This window comes from Oncorhynchus kisutch, linkage group LG11, assembly GCF_002021735.2.
Source record: "Oncorhynchus kisutch isolate 150728-3 linkage group LG11, Okis_V2, whole genome shotgun sequence".
Lineage (NCBI taxonomy): Eukaryota > Metazoa > Chordata > Actinopteri > Salmoniformes > Salmonidae > Oncorhynchus > Oncorhynchus kisutch.
This window is the reverse complement of record NC_034184.2, coordinates 59,789,985-59,805,505: the sequence shown is the minus strand read 5'-3', so window position 1 is coordinate 59,805,505 and position 15,521 is coordinate 59,789,985. Positions and strand designations below refer to the sequence as shown.

At 45.4% G+C, this 15,521-nt stretch overlaps 1 protein-coding gene across 1 annotated transcript in view; it reads left to right on the top strand.

Moving 5' to 3' along the window:
• LOC109899497 (plexin domain-containing protein 2) overlaps nucleotides 1-15,521 on the top strand; it is a 177,307-nt gene that overhangs the window by 76,542 nt on the left and 85,244 nt on the right. The window lies entirely within an intron of this gene.

Below are 15,521 nucleotides of genomic sequence, written 5' to 3'. Positions count from 1 at the left end.
AAAAGAGAGAAAACATTTCAACCCTGCAGGCGCGACAGAAAACGCAGAAATAAAAATATAAATCATGCCTTTCCTTTGACGAGCTTCTTCTGTTGGCATTCCAATATGTCCCATAAACATCACAAATGGTCCTTTTGTTTTAATTCCGTCCATATATATTCAAAATGTCCATTTATTTGGAGTGTTTGATCCAGAAAAACACCGGTTCCAACTTGCGCAACATGACTACAAAATATCTCAAAAGTTACCTGTAAACTTTGCCAAAACACTTCAAAATACTTTTGTAATACAAAAAAAAAGTAAATAATCGATAAAATTGAAGACGGGATGATCTGTGTTCAATACAGGAAGAAAACAAACTGAAGCATGCTTTCTGGTCATGCGCCTCTATCAAACAGTACACATGAAGTGACCCTCGTTCAAGATGGCCGTACTTCTTCATTACACAAAGGAATAACCTCAACCAATTTCTAAAGACTGGTGACATCCAGTGGAAGCGGAAGGAACTGCAAGTAAGTCCCTTAGAAATCTGTATTCCCAATGAAAACCCATTGAAAAGAGGGTGACCTCAAAAAAACTATCTGAATGGTTTGTCCTCTGGGTTTCGTCTGCTACATAACTTCTGTTATACTCACAGACATGATTCAAACAGTTTTAGAAACCTCAGAGTGTTTTCTATCCAAATCTACTAACAATATGCATATCTTATCTTCTGGGGATGAGTAGCAGGCAGTTGAATTCGGGCATGCTACATAATAATGTTTTTTCATATATTTTTAGGTACATAATGCAGAAATGTTCTGTTTTCTCAGAGACACTGGTATGATGCTAGACGTAATGATTATGAAAAGTGGTTGTATTCCCCCTTAACTTTGACCTCCTTCTCGACAGTCACAAGGCAATAGACCAGCTGGAGATTCATTTCTGACTCTTGGTCTGTGTGTCACTGTGTCCCTTTGTAAATGAAAGGCCAAGGACCCAGGTCCCTTGTTATTGTGCCTACTAGCCGAGCTCACCGTTGCAGCCTAGCGCTCAGGCATTTAGTCATAACGATGGCGGCGGTGCGTCTGGTCCAGACTGATCGTTAAGTCTCTTTGTGACTTCAATCATCTCAGGTCTGCAGCTCGAGCGGCGCTCTGTGTGATAACAGAAGACATTTTGATCTTCACCTAAACACACACATACATACACATGCGGCCACCCAAACACACACACACACTCACGCACACATACAAACACATGCGTGCTAACACACCATACACACCATGTGCGCCCACAGACACACACCACCAGGCGCGTAACTTGCGGGGGGGGGACAGGGGGTCATTACCCCCTCAATATTAGAAACAGGTCAAGTTTACTCTGAAGAGCCAGGCAACTACTGTCTTTATGTGGCTTTTCACCACAGTGCTACTCAGTTCCTGATTTTATGATTGGATACCACTGCCGCTAAATACGCTTTTGTTTGTGCCCGGTCCCCACTCCCCAGAGGCAGCCAGCAATGCACAATTTCTTATTTTCGCATGCACTATGCACTCTCTCTTTCTCTTTGTGGCATTTGCTGAGGCGAGGTAGCTATATTCACAGCACCCCAATGTGTAAATGTTTGGAACATTTTAAACGAGTGAAAGGTCATGAACATTTCATAATTGTATTGCTATGTTGTTATGTAACTAGCGTACTACTGGTGATGAGATATTGTGTAAAAATAGTTTTATACCAAGTGATGCAATTCTAGTTTGGCTAGGCTAACGTTAGCCTACCTAGCACCAATGCTAGCACCGTATCTAGATATTTTCCTTTTCAACTACAGTTTCAGATGAGCAGCACTCATTGAGTCAGTGTTCACCCTAGTGAAAAAGTAGCTAGTGCCCTTAATGGAGGTGCACAACAACACCAAAGAGTAGAAAAGTGCAGGACAAAATATTTTTTTTACTCTAAGTAAAGGAATGAATGGCTACATAGCTAGCTAACTACACTGTACATTTCATAATAGACTGGTACTATGTAATCAGCTAGCTATAACTGTACATATTGCCAGGTAAAAAAAATATTTAGCTAATAAAAGCACCATTGAATTCATGTTAATAAGCTAACCCCATCATTGTTAAGGTCAGCCATTTTTGTCATATGATAATGGCAGGGTTGAAAGACAGATAATGGAGAGAGTGAGAGAGCACACCACCCATGTTGAGGCAGGGAGAGGACGAACAGGTCATCAAGTGAGAATTTAAGTTAAAAAGCACTATCAGTTCAACTGATCATCTTTGCTGACTGTAGCCCAAGTACTATAACAAAACAGTTGTTGCCTACATTCTGATTTAATTTGGGTGTCATGGCAAGGGTTAGAGACAGTCAGTGGAGAGAGCTTGAGAGAGAACACCGCCCATGTTGAGGCAGAGAGAGGACGAACAGGTCATCAGGTGAGAATTTGGAATGTATTAGTGAGGAAACAATGGTGATGTCGGAAGTTTACATACACCTTAGCCAAATACATTTCAACCTAGTTTTTCACAATTCCTGACATTTAATCCTAGTAAAAATTCCCTGTTTTAGGTCAGTTAGGATCACCACTGTATTTTAAGAATGTGAAATGTCAGAATAATAATAGGGAGAAGGATTTATTGCTTTTATTTCTTTCATCACATTCCCATTGGGTCAGAAGTTTACACACACTCAATTAGTATTTGGTAGCATTGCCTTTCAATTGTTTAACTTGGGTCAAACGTTTCGGGTAGTCTTCCACAAGCTTCCCACAATTTTGTCCCATTCCTCCTGACAGAGCTGGTGTAACTGACTCAGGTTTGTAGGCCTCCTTGCTTGTACACGCTTTTTCAGTTCTGCCCACAAATTTTCTATAGGATTGAGGTCAGGGCTTTGTGGTGGCCACTCCAATACCTTGACTTTGCTGTCCAGAAGCCATTTTGCCACAACTTTGGAAGTTTGCTTGGGGTCAATGTCCATTTGAAAGACCCATTTGCGACCAAGACCCATTTGCGACCAAGCATTAACTGATGTCTTGAGATGTTTCATCAATATATCCACGTAATTTTCCTATCTCATGATGCCACCTTTTTTGTGTAGTGCACCAGTCCCCCCTGCAGCAAAGCACCCCCACAACATGATGCTGCCACCCCCATGCTTCATGGTTGGGATGGTGTTCTTCTGCTTGCAAGCCTCCCCCTTTTTCCTCCAAATGGTCATTATGGCCAACAGTTCTATTTTTGTTTCATCAGACCAGAGGACATTTCTCCAAAAAGTACAATCTTTGTCCCCATGTGCAGTTGCAAACCGTAGTCTGGCTTTTTTATGACGGTTTTGAGCAGTGGCTTCTTCCTTGCTGAGCGTCCTTTCAGGCTATATCGATACTACTCGTTTTACTGTGGATATAGATACTTTTGTATCTGTTTCCTCCAGCATCTTCACAAAATCCTTTGCTGTTGTTCTGGGATTGATTTGCACTTTTCATACCAAAGTACGTTCATCTCTAGGAGACAGAACGCGTCTCCTTCCTGAGCGGCATGATGGCTGTGTGGTTCCATGGTGTTTATACTTGCGTACTATTGTTTGTACAGATGAACGTGGTACCTTCAGGCTTTTGGAAATTGCTCATAAGGATGAAACAGACTTGTGGAGGTCTACAATATTTTTTTCTGAGGTCTTGGCTGATTTCTTTTATTATTATTATTATTTATTTGACCATTTCTCCCCAATTTCGTGGTATCCAAACTTTTGACCCACTGTAATTGTGATACAGTGAATTGTAAGTGAAATAATCTGTCTGTAAACAATTGTTGGAAAAATAACTTGTGTCATGTACAAAGTAGATGTCGTAACTGACTATAGTTTGTTAAAACCTCTTTGGGCTGCAATCCCATTAACGGGATGATATGACAACAGCCAGTGAAAGTGCAGGGCGCCAAATTAAAAACAACAGAAATATCATAATTAATATTCCTCAACATACATGTGTATCTTATACCGTTTTAAAGATAATCTTGTTGTTAATCCCACCACAGTGTCTGATTTCAAATATGCTTTTCAGCGAAAGCACCAGCGAAAGCACCATGTTCCAAAAACATCCAGTGATTTTGCATAGACACATCGATTCAACAGAAATACTTATCATAAATGTAGATGATAATACAGGTTATACACATGGAATTATAGATATACCTCTCCGTAATGCAACAGCTGTGTCAGATTTCCCAAAAACTTTACGGAAAAAGCTAACCATGCAATAATCTGAGACGACGCTCAGAACAATAGTCAAATTATCCGCCATGTTGGAGTCAACAGAAACCAGAAATTACATGATAAATATTCCCTTACCTTTGATTATTTTAATCAGAATGCACTCCCAGGAATCCCAGGTCCACAATAAATGCTTGATTTGTTCAATAATGTCCGTTATTTATGTCCGAATTAGCTACTTTTGTTAGCGTGTTTGGTACACCTATCCAAACACTGGTGCTGGTCGACCATATCTTCGGACAAAAACTTCAAAAAGTTATATTACAGGTCGAAGAAACATTACAAACTAACTATGAGCTAATCATGTAAATGTAATTAACTAGAGAGTCGGGCACCACAAAATAATATTTATAGAGCTGTTATCTTCCGAATAAACTCTTAAAGACCTAGTAATATTTTACATCAATAGCAATCAACATTAGTCGTCATCTTATTTCAGTCTCATCTGAAAGTTGTAAATTCTTGGTTATCTGCACGAACCCTGGCTAACAAGTTGAACCAGCAATACAAAATTGGGTTTAATTATTTATTTACTAAATACCTAACTAATCACACAGAATTACACATACACATAATTAAATCATAACTTGATTACAAATGACGTCATAAAGGAAAACGTCCCTAGCGGGCGGAACAGATATGACAGCTTGTTACACAAAAGAAAAGGGGCTGGGTGAAAGTGAAAGAGCGGGAAGACTGAGAAACAAAGGGCGAAGCTGTGCTACCGTAAATACAGTATCTTATGCATTCTAAATTACCGCCCATTTGGAAAAGGAAAATGCAATAAATATTTACTCTGAGCTGCGCTTCGGTAGGTTGGTGGTAGATGGAAGGCCGTGTTGCCCAACTGAGTCCTTTGTCCCTTGAAGAATGTCTCTGCTGGTAAATTGAATACGTTGTTGTAACGTCGTTGTGTGGTAGTACGGGATACTCTGTCTGTTCCTTCCTAACCCTCGTTTGCAGCGGCTGTTGCCAACTCACTTCTGTAGTGAATAAGAGTTCAAAGTTCATACCATTCACAACCAAAGCTCACACTGATGTTGGCTTCGTTCTGTAGTTATTATCTGAACCATTCTGACATCGGATCGTCGTCCTCACGTCCTCGGAACAGATAGTTACATTGTCGTCAAGGGCTTATATAGGAAGGGAGAGGAGAGCGTGTTTGAAAAGTTTTATAGCCCATGTCCCTTCACAGGGGCGGGCCACTGATTTGAGCAGAGCCCTATCTTATGAAAACCCACATCTCACATTTTAGAAGCTAAAATCACATTTCATCCCATCACGAATAATTTCATATTCAAACATTTAAATTGAACAACAATTCCATGTGAATCCGATAACTCTGATGTGTAGACTTTCTACTGTAGAGTTTATGTAATCTGATCATTGATGAGAATGTCTCAGATGACAACCGAACTGACATCATATTCATTAAGTACCAACGCATATTTTCCAATGGTCGGATTACCAGAATATAGTTAATTTCCCCCCACCTTCTGATGTTCCCAGAATCTCTATGTTAACCAAGGGTTTTGAAAATGTAACATCAGTAGGGTAGAGAGAGGAAAAGGGGGGAAAGAGGTATTTATGACTGTCATAAATCTACCCCCCAGGCCAACGTCATGACAGCAGGAAGATATCATGTGGTATGCGCGTGACCGGGAAATGGCTGACTGCCAGTAGTCTGACTCATTCCCCTCTTATTCAGTCCCACAACACAGTAGAAGCCTCATTCAAATTTCTATAGATGGTTGACATCTAGTGGAATCTTCATTCATATCCCAATGGGATTTCAATAGGGAATGGTTTGAAAATATACCAACCTCAGATTTCTCACTTCCTGTTTGGATTTATTCTCAGGTTTTTGCCTGTTATACTCACATACATCATTCAAACAGTTTTAGAAACTTCAGAGTGTTTTCTATCCAATACTAATAATCATGTGCATAAATTAGCAACTGAGACTGAGGAGCAGGCTGTTTACTATGGGCACTTTTCATCCAAGCTACTCAATAGTGCCCCTGCAGCCATTTTTAATGACTTTGACCTAAGTGTTTGTAAACTTCCAACTTCAACTGAAAGTGTGGTCCTAAAACATGCCTTGTAGATGTATTATTGTTTAAGTTTAGTCATATTTTGCCAATAGAATGACCCTTCGATTTTGGCAATAGAAAGTAAGACCATGTTTGTTGTCATCATTTGCGTAACATAGTTTCTTTGCCCACCCCCCCACCTCCTTAAAAAATGTGTCAGCCAGACAGTCACTCACAAAGTATACCACCAATCGCTGTCCATGGTGCTGAAATTGCAACATGTGTATGCGGCTGCATCTCTTGAATCGATGAAAGGATTTCTATGGACCGAGGGCATAGCTTTTCTTCAGCTTATGGATAAATGTTTACTGGTAGGCCTATTTGGTCGTCATTTTCTCCGGTTAAGCCTAACATTTCACGAAGCTATACACGGTGTCTCATTGCTGGCATTTTTAGACTACTGGCTGGTAGCAATAATGTAATTAGTTTTTCAGTAATTACAGTTGGAAATTCAACTGTAATGCAGAATGTCAAATACATTTTCGATACAACAGAATACTAGCCAGCTACCAATAGATGGTTTAGAATATACAGCTGTCCTCGTTGCCCTGTATTCATTCCCTGTATTCACTCATCACAATATTGGTTTTGAACGTTATTTTTGGACTGATGCCCGACTGAGCATTCTACTCAATAAATCATCAATGAGTGCTGATGAAGATTTAATCAAAAGTGCATTACAGTGGCTTGGAAATACAATGACATTCAAAATTAAGCAAGTAATTATTAGGAAAACCTTTTGTCATCATTTTGATGTCACCAGATTGACTTTTAGATGCAGTATAAAGTTAGCTAGCTAGCTAAGATTGAGTGGAGGCCAACGGATTTTAGCTAGCTAATGTTAGCAATGCTAGCTATCATTGACAAACTAATGACAACATTGCCTTCTGTCTAAAGTCAATTTAACCACATGATAATGCTGGCAAAGTTATTTGCTACTAAATATTTGCCTACTTTAGCAATGTCATCATATTTCCAGGCACTATAGTGTAATTTAGATGAAACAGTAGTTAGCCTAGTTCCAGAATGACTGGGCTTATCACCCCATTAGGGCACCACTACGGCACTGTTGGTAGCGGGTTGCTTGAGACCATTCATAACAATGACATGACCGAGTGACGGAGGTGCACCCTATGAATAGGCTACCTGAACCTGCACGGCATGAGCCGTCCTCGCGCTGACATCTCCCAGCTTGGATAGAAAGTTGTTGATACTAGGGATGGTTTCACAATGTGGTGTACTATCTATAGCTATATACTGTCTTTAGCTGCGATTTAGGTGCTATTTATAGACTTATACATTAAATCAGGCCTAAATTAAATTAGATACAACTTGAGAGACTCCTCTAGTCTCCTTAAGTCCTCCTTTTTTGTGTGAAAATGTTTTCACCACGGCCTGTAGGTCCAGGTTGCGGACCCGACTGTTTCCTATACTGAGTATTTTTGCCAAACCAGACAGTCTTTCCTGAGACATTGTGCATTTTATGTCCATTGTGCTGCACACAATTTAAACTTAGTCTTGATTGATGCATACCAAGATATACTGTACCAGAGATATGGGACTGTTGATATTGCAACCACACAACTCAAATGCCGCATCACCAGTATGAACGAAAATCGCAAACCACTTTTCTTTGTTCAAGCCCTCAACGACTGTTGTCTACTAAATATGATTAGCTACTTGCATCTGACAATTTATTGGCTGTCCAGTATCCAGACGACCAGTCCCCAGAGCTTCCTATACAGTTAATCTCTTTCCATAATGTGTTGAAGCCGGCAATTAAGGAGAATGAGAGGCTCAATTAAAGGTGTTGCAGAACTGCTGTATTTGAAGCACGTCTCGTTTCTGCCCAGTTTCCCTGATGTTGCTAAGGCAATCTGTCACATTCTGACCTTAGTTCCTTTATGTCTTTGTTTCAGTTTGGTCAGGGCGTGAGTTGGGGTGGGTAGTCTATGTTCCTTTTTCTATGTTGTGTTTATGTGTTCGGCCTGGTATGGTTCTCAATCAGAGGCAGGTGTCGTTCGTTGTCTCTGATTGAGAATCATACTTAGGTAGCATTTTCCCACCTGTGTTTTGTGGGTGATTATTTTCTGTTCAGTGTTTTTTCATTCACCGTACAGGACTGTTTGTTTGTCGTTTTTGATGTTTTGTTCAGTGTTCAGTTATTGTATAAAAAATAAGGACACTTACCACGCTGCGCATTGGTCCTCCTCTCCTCATTCAAACGAAGATCGTTACAGAATCACCCACCAACCAAGGACCAAGCAGCGTGGTATCGGGCAGCAGCGATCTCTGGACTCATGGACATGGGAGGAGATTTTGGACGGAAAGGGACCCTGGGCACAGGCTGGGAAATATCGCCGCCCCAAGGCAGAGTTGGAGGCAGCGAAAGCTGAGCGGCAGCGATATGAGGAGGCAGCACGGCAGCGCGACAGGCACGAGAGACAGCCCCCCCAAAAATTTGGGGGGGGGACACGGGGAGTGTGGCAGAGTCAGGTTGGAGACCTGAGCCCACTCCTCGTGCTTATCAGAAGAAGCGCAGTACTGGTCAGGCACCGTGTTATGCGGTCAAGCGCACAGTGTCGCCAGTACGCGCTCATAGCCCGGTGGGCTATAGGCCAGCACCCCGCAAGTGCCAAGCGAGAGTGGGCATCCAGCCAGGGCGTGTTGTGCCGGCCCAGCGTGTTTGGTCTCCAGTACGCCGTTTCGGGCCAGGGTATCCTGCACCAGCGCTGCATGCTGTGTCTCGAGGGTGCAGTGCGTCCCATGCCTGCGCTCCGCCCATGCCGGGCGAATGTGGGTATTGAGCCTAAGGGAGAGGTGCGAGTGGTATGCACCAGATCTCCAGTGCTCACCCACAGCCCGGTTCAACCTGTGCCTGCACTCTGGATGGTCTGGGTTAAAGGGGTCATCCAGCCTGGAGGAGTGGTGCCAAGGCTGCGCACCAGGGCTCCAGTGTTCCCTCACAGCCCGGTCCGCCCGTCTGTCCTGAGCTGCCAGAGCCGCCCGTCTGTCCTGAGCTGCCAGAGCCGCCCGTCAGTCAGGAGCTGCCAGAGCCGCCCGTCAGTCAGGAGCTGCTGGAGTCGCCCCCCTGTCCAGCGCTGTCGGAGTCGGATTCCTGTCCGGCGCTGTCGGAGTCGGCTTCCTTTCCGGCGCTGCCGGAGTCTCCCTCCTGTCCGGCGCTGCCGGAATCTCCCTCCTGTCCGGCGCTGCCGGAATCTCCCTCTTGTCTGGCGCTGCCGGAGTCTCCCGTCCGTCCGGCGCTGCCGGAATCTCCCGTCCATTCGGGGCCTGCTGCTAGGGTCCCCAGTCCGAGGTCGCCGCTCTAAAGGCACCAAGGAGGCGGGTAAAGAAGCGGGCAAAGACTATGGTGGAGTGGGGTCCACGTCCCGCGCCAGAGCAGCCACCGCAGACAGACGCCCACCCAGACCCTCTCCTATAGGTTCAGGTTTTGCGGCCGGAGTCCGCACCTTTGGAGGGGGGGGGGGTACTGTCACATTCTGACCTTAGTTCCTTTGTTATGTCATTGTTTTAGTTTGGTCAGGGCGTGAGTTGGGGTGGTTAGTCTATGTTCCTTTTTCTATGTTGTGTTTATGTGTTCGGCCTGGTATGGTTCTCAATCAGAGGCAGGTGTCGTTCGTTGTCTCTGATTGAGAATCATACTTAGGTAGCATTTTCCCACCTGTGTTTTGTGGGTGATTATTTTCTGTTCAGTGTTTTTTCATTCACCGTACAGGACTGTTTGTTGTCGTTTTTGATGTTTTGTTCAGTGTTCAGTTATTGTATAAAAAATAAGGACACTTACCACGCTGCGCATTGGTCCTCCTCTCCTCATTCAAACGAAGATCGTTACAGAATCACCCACCAACCAAGGACCAAGCAGCGTGGTATCGGGCAGCAGCGATCTCTGGACTCATGGACATGGGAGGAGATTTTGGACGGAAAGGGACCCTGGGCACAGGCTGGGAAATATCGCCGCCCCAAGGCAGAGTTGGAGGCAGCGAAAGCTGAGCGGCAGCGATATGAGGAGGCAGCACGGCAGCGCGACAGGCACGAGAGACAGCCCCAAAAAATGTTGGGGGGGGGGAGACACGGGGAGTGTGGCAGAGTCAGGTTGGAGACCCGGACCAAAATGCAGCGTGGTTAGTTTTGTACATCTTTAATAAAGATGAAAATACAACAATCTACAAAACAAGAAACGTGAAAAAAACGAAACAGTCCTATCTGGTGCCACAAACACAAAGACAGGAACAATCACCCACAAAACCCAACACAAAACAGGCTACCTAAATATGGTTCCCAATCAGAGACAATGACTAACACCTGCCTCTGATTGAGAACCATATCAAGACAAACCAGACACACGACATAGAATGCCCACCCAGCTCACGTCCTGACCAACACTAAAACAAGGAAAACACACACGAACGATGGTCAGAACGTGACAGTACCCCCCCCCCCCCCCCTGGGTGGGCATCTGTCCGGGGTGGCGGCTCTGGCGCTGGACGTGGACCCCACTCCATAATTGTCTTAGTCCCCCTCCTTAGCGTCCCTTGAGTGGCGACCCTCGCCGCTAACCTTGGCCTAGGAACCCTAACAACGGGCCCCACTGGGCTGAGGGGCAGCTCCAGGCTGAGGGGCGGCTCGGGACTGAGGTAGCTCAGGACTGAGAGGAAGCTCAGGACTGAGAGGAAGCTCAGGCAGGTTGATGAATCTAGCAGATCCTGGCTGGCTGGTGGTTCCGGCAGCTCCTGGCTGACTGGTGGTTCCGGCAGATCCTGGCTGACTGGCGGTTCCGGCAGATCCTGGCTGACTGGCAGTTCTGGCAGATCCTGGCTGACTGGCGGCACTGGCGGCTCCTGGCTGACTGGCGGCTCCTTGCAGACTGGCGGCACTGGCGGCGCTGGGCAGACTGGCGGCGCTGGGCAGACTGGCGGCACTGGCGGCGCTGGGCAGACTGGGGGCACTGGCGGCGCTGGGCAGACTGGCGGCGCTGGGCAGACTGGCGGCACTGGCGGCGCTGGGCAGACTGGCGGCACTGATGGCGCTGGGCAGACGGGTAGCTCAGGCGGCGCTGGAGAGGAAGGCTCTGGCAGTGCTGGACCGAGGAGCTCTGGCGCCTCTGGAATGAGGGGCTCTGGCGCCTCTGGAATGAGGGGCGGGAGCTCTGGCAGCGCCGGACAGGCGGGAGACTCCGGCTGCGCTGGAGAGGAGGAAGGCTCCGGCCGCGCTGGACAGAGAAGCTTTGGCACCTCTGGACTGAGGGGCTCTGGCGCCTCTGGACTGAGGAGCTCTGGCGCCTCTGAACTGAGGAGCTCTGGCGCCTCTGGTCTGAGGGGCTCTGGCGCCTCTGGACTGAGGGGCTCTGGGGCCTCTGGACTGAGGGGCTCTGCGCCTCTGGACTGAGGGGCTCTGGCGCCTCTGGACTGAGGGGCTCTGGCGCCTCTGGACTGAGGGGCGGAAACTCTGGTAGCGCCGGACAGACGGGAGCACCTGTGTTGATGGGACGGAGAGACAGCCTGGTGCGGGGTGCCGGCACTGGTGGTACCAGGCTGGGGACACACACCTCAGGGCGAATGTCTTGCATACTACGCCAAATCAACTGCTCTCTCTCTTCACACTCCCCCAATTCTATTAACACCTCCTCGAGTGTCTCCTCATCTCCCATCCGTTCACTCTCCTCCATTCTGTCCAATAACTCCTCGACCCTCTCAGACTCAGCCCTCAGCTTCGCCGATAGCTCCGATAACATCCATGGCTCCTTACGGTAAACAGGGGGAGTTGGCTCAGGTCTGGCTCCTGTCTCTGCCACACTCTCCCTGTGCCCCCCCCCCCCTCAATACATTTTTGGGGGTGCCTCTCGGGCTTCCAGCCGCTCTGCCGTGCTAGCTCCTCATAATGCCGCCTCTCTGCTTTCGCTGCCTCCAGCTCGGCTTTGGGGCGGCAATATTCCCCTGGCTCTGCCCAGGGTCCTTTCCCGTCAAGGATCTCCTCCCAAGTCCATTCTTCCAAATAGTGCAGCCTCTCCCACTGCTGCTGCTGCTGCTGCTGCTGCTGCTGTTGCTCCTGCTGCTGCTGCTTCTCCTGCTGCTGCTTTTGCTGCTGCCTCTGATGCTTCTCCTGCTGCTGCTTTTGCTGCTGCTGCTGTTGCTCCTGCTGCACCTGTCGCTTCTCCTGCTGCTGCTGCTGATGTTTCTGCTGCCTCTGTTTACCACGCCGCTTGGTCCTTGGTTGGTGGGTGATTCTGTAACGGTTTTCTTGACTTGTAGGAGAGGCGGACCAAAATGCAGCGTGGTTTCTATTCATGGTTCTTTAATAAAGCACTTCACATGAACAAACTAACAAAACAATAAACGTGAAAACCCAAAACAGCCCTATCTGGTGCAAACACAAAGACAGGAACAATCACCCACAAAACCCAACACAAAACAGGCTACCTAAATATGGTTCCCAATCAGAGACAATGACTAACACTTGCCTCTGATTGAGAACCATATCAGGCCAGACATAGAAATAGACAAACAAGACATCCAACATAGAATAACAAACATAGACTGCCCACCCCAACTCACGCCCTGACCATACTAAATAATGACAAAACAAAGGAAATAAAGGTCAGAACGTGACACCTTATACTTTCAATCAGTTAAATGTTTTATTTTTCAAGACCTGGGGCACTTTTTCAGTCACATTCCTGAAGTGACATGCCTGAAGAAAAAAACACTTAGATTCCTAGTACATATGGGGTAAAAAAAAAAAAATAATAATTACTCTTTGGAGGCTTAAAATTATTTATTACATAAAAAATAATAGACATCGATGACAGGCGCATGGGCCCCCAAAGCTCGTGGGGCCTCCCCACCTTACGCGGGCTTCGGGGGTGTCTGGTACACCAGTGGATGTCCTGTTTATCATATGATGCAAAATACATCATGGGGGGTGATTTCTGTATTTTGAAAGTTACATATCTTGAAAACCTGATTGCTGACAAGCAAAACATTTTGGGACTAAAGGTCATCTCAGTTAAACCACAATTTATTTCAGGTGTGGTACAAAGTGTGGGAATGAACTAACATTAAACCCATTGGGTGCAATGCAATCAAGATTTGATATTGATTGTGTGACCAATTCCTCGTTCATTGTAACGCATAGCAAACCACTGAACCAGTCAGTACATGTTGTCCTTAATCATGGCTTGGGAGTTGGGAAAGCTTGGCAGCCATGTGTTTGTTGTGGTGTTGTGTTGAGGGGTGATATTGCTGGAGCATTGTGAATGTGGTGCGGGATGATTGTCCCAATGATGCCATGTTAAATTCCACATGGCTTTATCAAAGACTAGGGCACCTCCATCAGTACTAAGCAGCAGCATGTCAACAAACAGACACAAGTCTCAGTATTAATCTGTGCTTAATTTGTGAATTGGGAGGTGCCGGGAACAAAAAGTGAGTGTGAGGGGGGGGGGGGGGGGGGAGCTCTGATAATAAAGCATTGCATGCATATCATCACATTTGTGTCGTGGCATAGAGCAGAAGAGTCACTTACAGAAGTTGCACAAATGGGGCCTTTTTATAAACCCATTTCATAGAATTCTATGTCATTTTACATGACGTAAGACATTGGCATAATCTTTTTTAATGCCTCGTTCAAAACAACTGGGAACTCTTTCGAGAGCTCTGACTTTCGAACCTGAAGATCACTGACGTCATGATTCGACCTTGTTCTTTCCCCCAGAGTTCCCAGTTGTCTTGAAAGCACCATAATTCAACACAAATAATTGAAATGACAGGCTACTTTGACACCAGACAAACTGAGAATCTGAGATCAAATGAAAACGACCTTGTCTTGAATCCATCAATAGTCTAGGGCCCTAGGTGTGGGGAGACACATATTATATACTACAATATGAGGAGTAAATTATAGTCCTCAAATTGACAACGATGCATAGCTCACTAGCTGGTGATGGCCTATGTGCCTGTGCCAAAAGCCTGTCTCTCTATTGTTTTATTTTGTTAATCAATATTTGGAAGTTGATCAAATATTTTGTTAACCTACAGCTGGCAGATTAGAGTCTTTTCAGCAGGAGCCATTTGCTTTCCACCCTGTGTTTTCCCGCGATTGTAGGCTGTTTAAAATATTGTGGAAGGCTAGTTTTTTCTGCGTGCTGTTTGCTCACTGACATATTTGCACTCCACAGATAGGCTATTTAAAAAAATAAGCTATTTATCTTTTGTGGCAAAATGTTTGGCGTTCTCATGGTGTATTAGGCTCTTCTGAATGATTTCATTACTTTCTGAACAGAGAGCAGTTATTCTATAACTTTGGTGAGTGTATTTCAATTCATTAGGCGTGTGGCATCTCCAGAACCCTATGATTCTATAAGGAAATAAATGATGACGTGCAATGCTAGAAGATATGAGAGTTGCAGGCTCATGTCTATCAGAGGGAGAGTGATAATAAAAAGTTAATCTCATTCTGTAGTAGATACGGGGGGGGGGGGGGGGGGGGGGGCAGGATAATTAACGAAGAGGCAACTCGAATGAACTTTGATCACATTCAAATTTTTACATTGCAAAAAGTGAACATTATTTTTCATTCCACGAGAGGTATCGGATCTGGCCAAATAACGAAACAGTCCAAACGGATCTGGCTCCAATTAAACACTGAATGTAATACAATTTACTGGATGTTGAATTATGTCTTAGTGCTACACCCCTTTACTTTAGTTCTATACTGTCAGAGTTTCCCCTATATTCATTTAGCAACGGCCACTCCAAAAAATACGATTACAAATATAGAATAATAATTATATGGATGGTTAAACGTTTTCAGTGACAGAATCACACTCTAAACTCTGAATTCCCTCAGGCAGACCAGTGCTGGGCAGAAGGAAGGAGGAAAGGTGTCAGCAGCCTCTTATTAGTCTGGGGATGTGAATATAAAAAGACTAGCCTTTGTCCTGAAGACATTGATGCATATTGGAAGGGGGAGGTGGGGCAAAGGGATGACGGTGGTGCAGGCAGCTTGACAAGGGAAATGACAGGGCATTGGTGCTAATAGCCACCACCGACACACACAACGCAATAGCAATTTAGAGGCGCTCCTCTTGGCCTCGGAGACACAATTCTACACATTTTGCCATAGGGCAGAGAGAATGTTACCATTTTAAAAGGAATT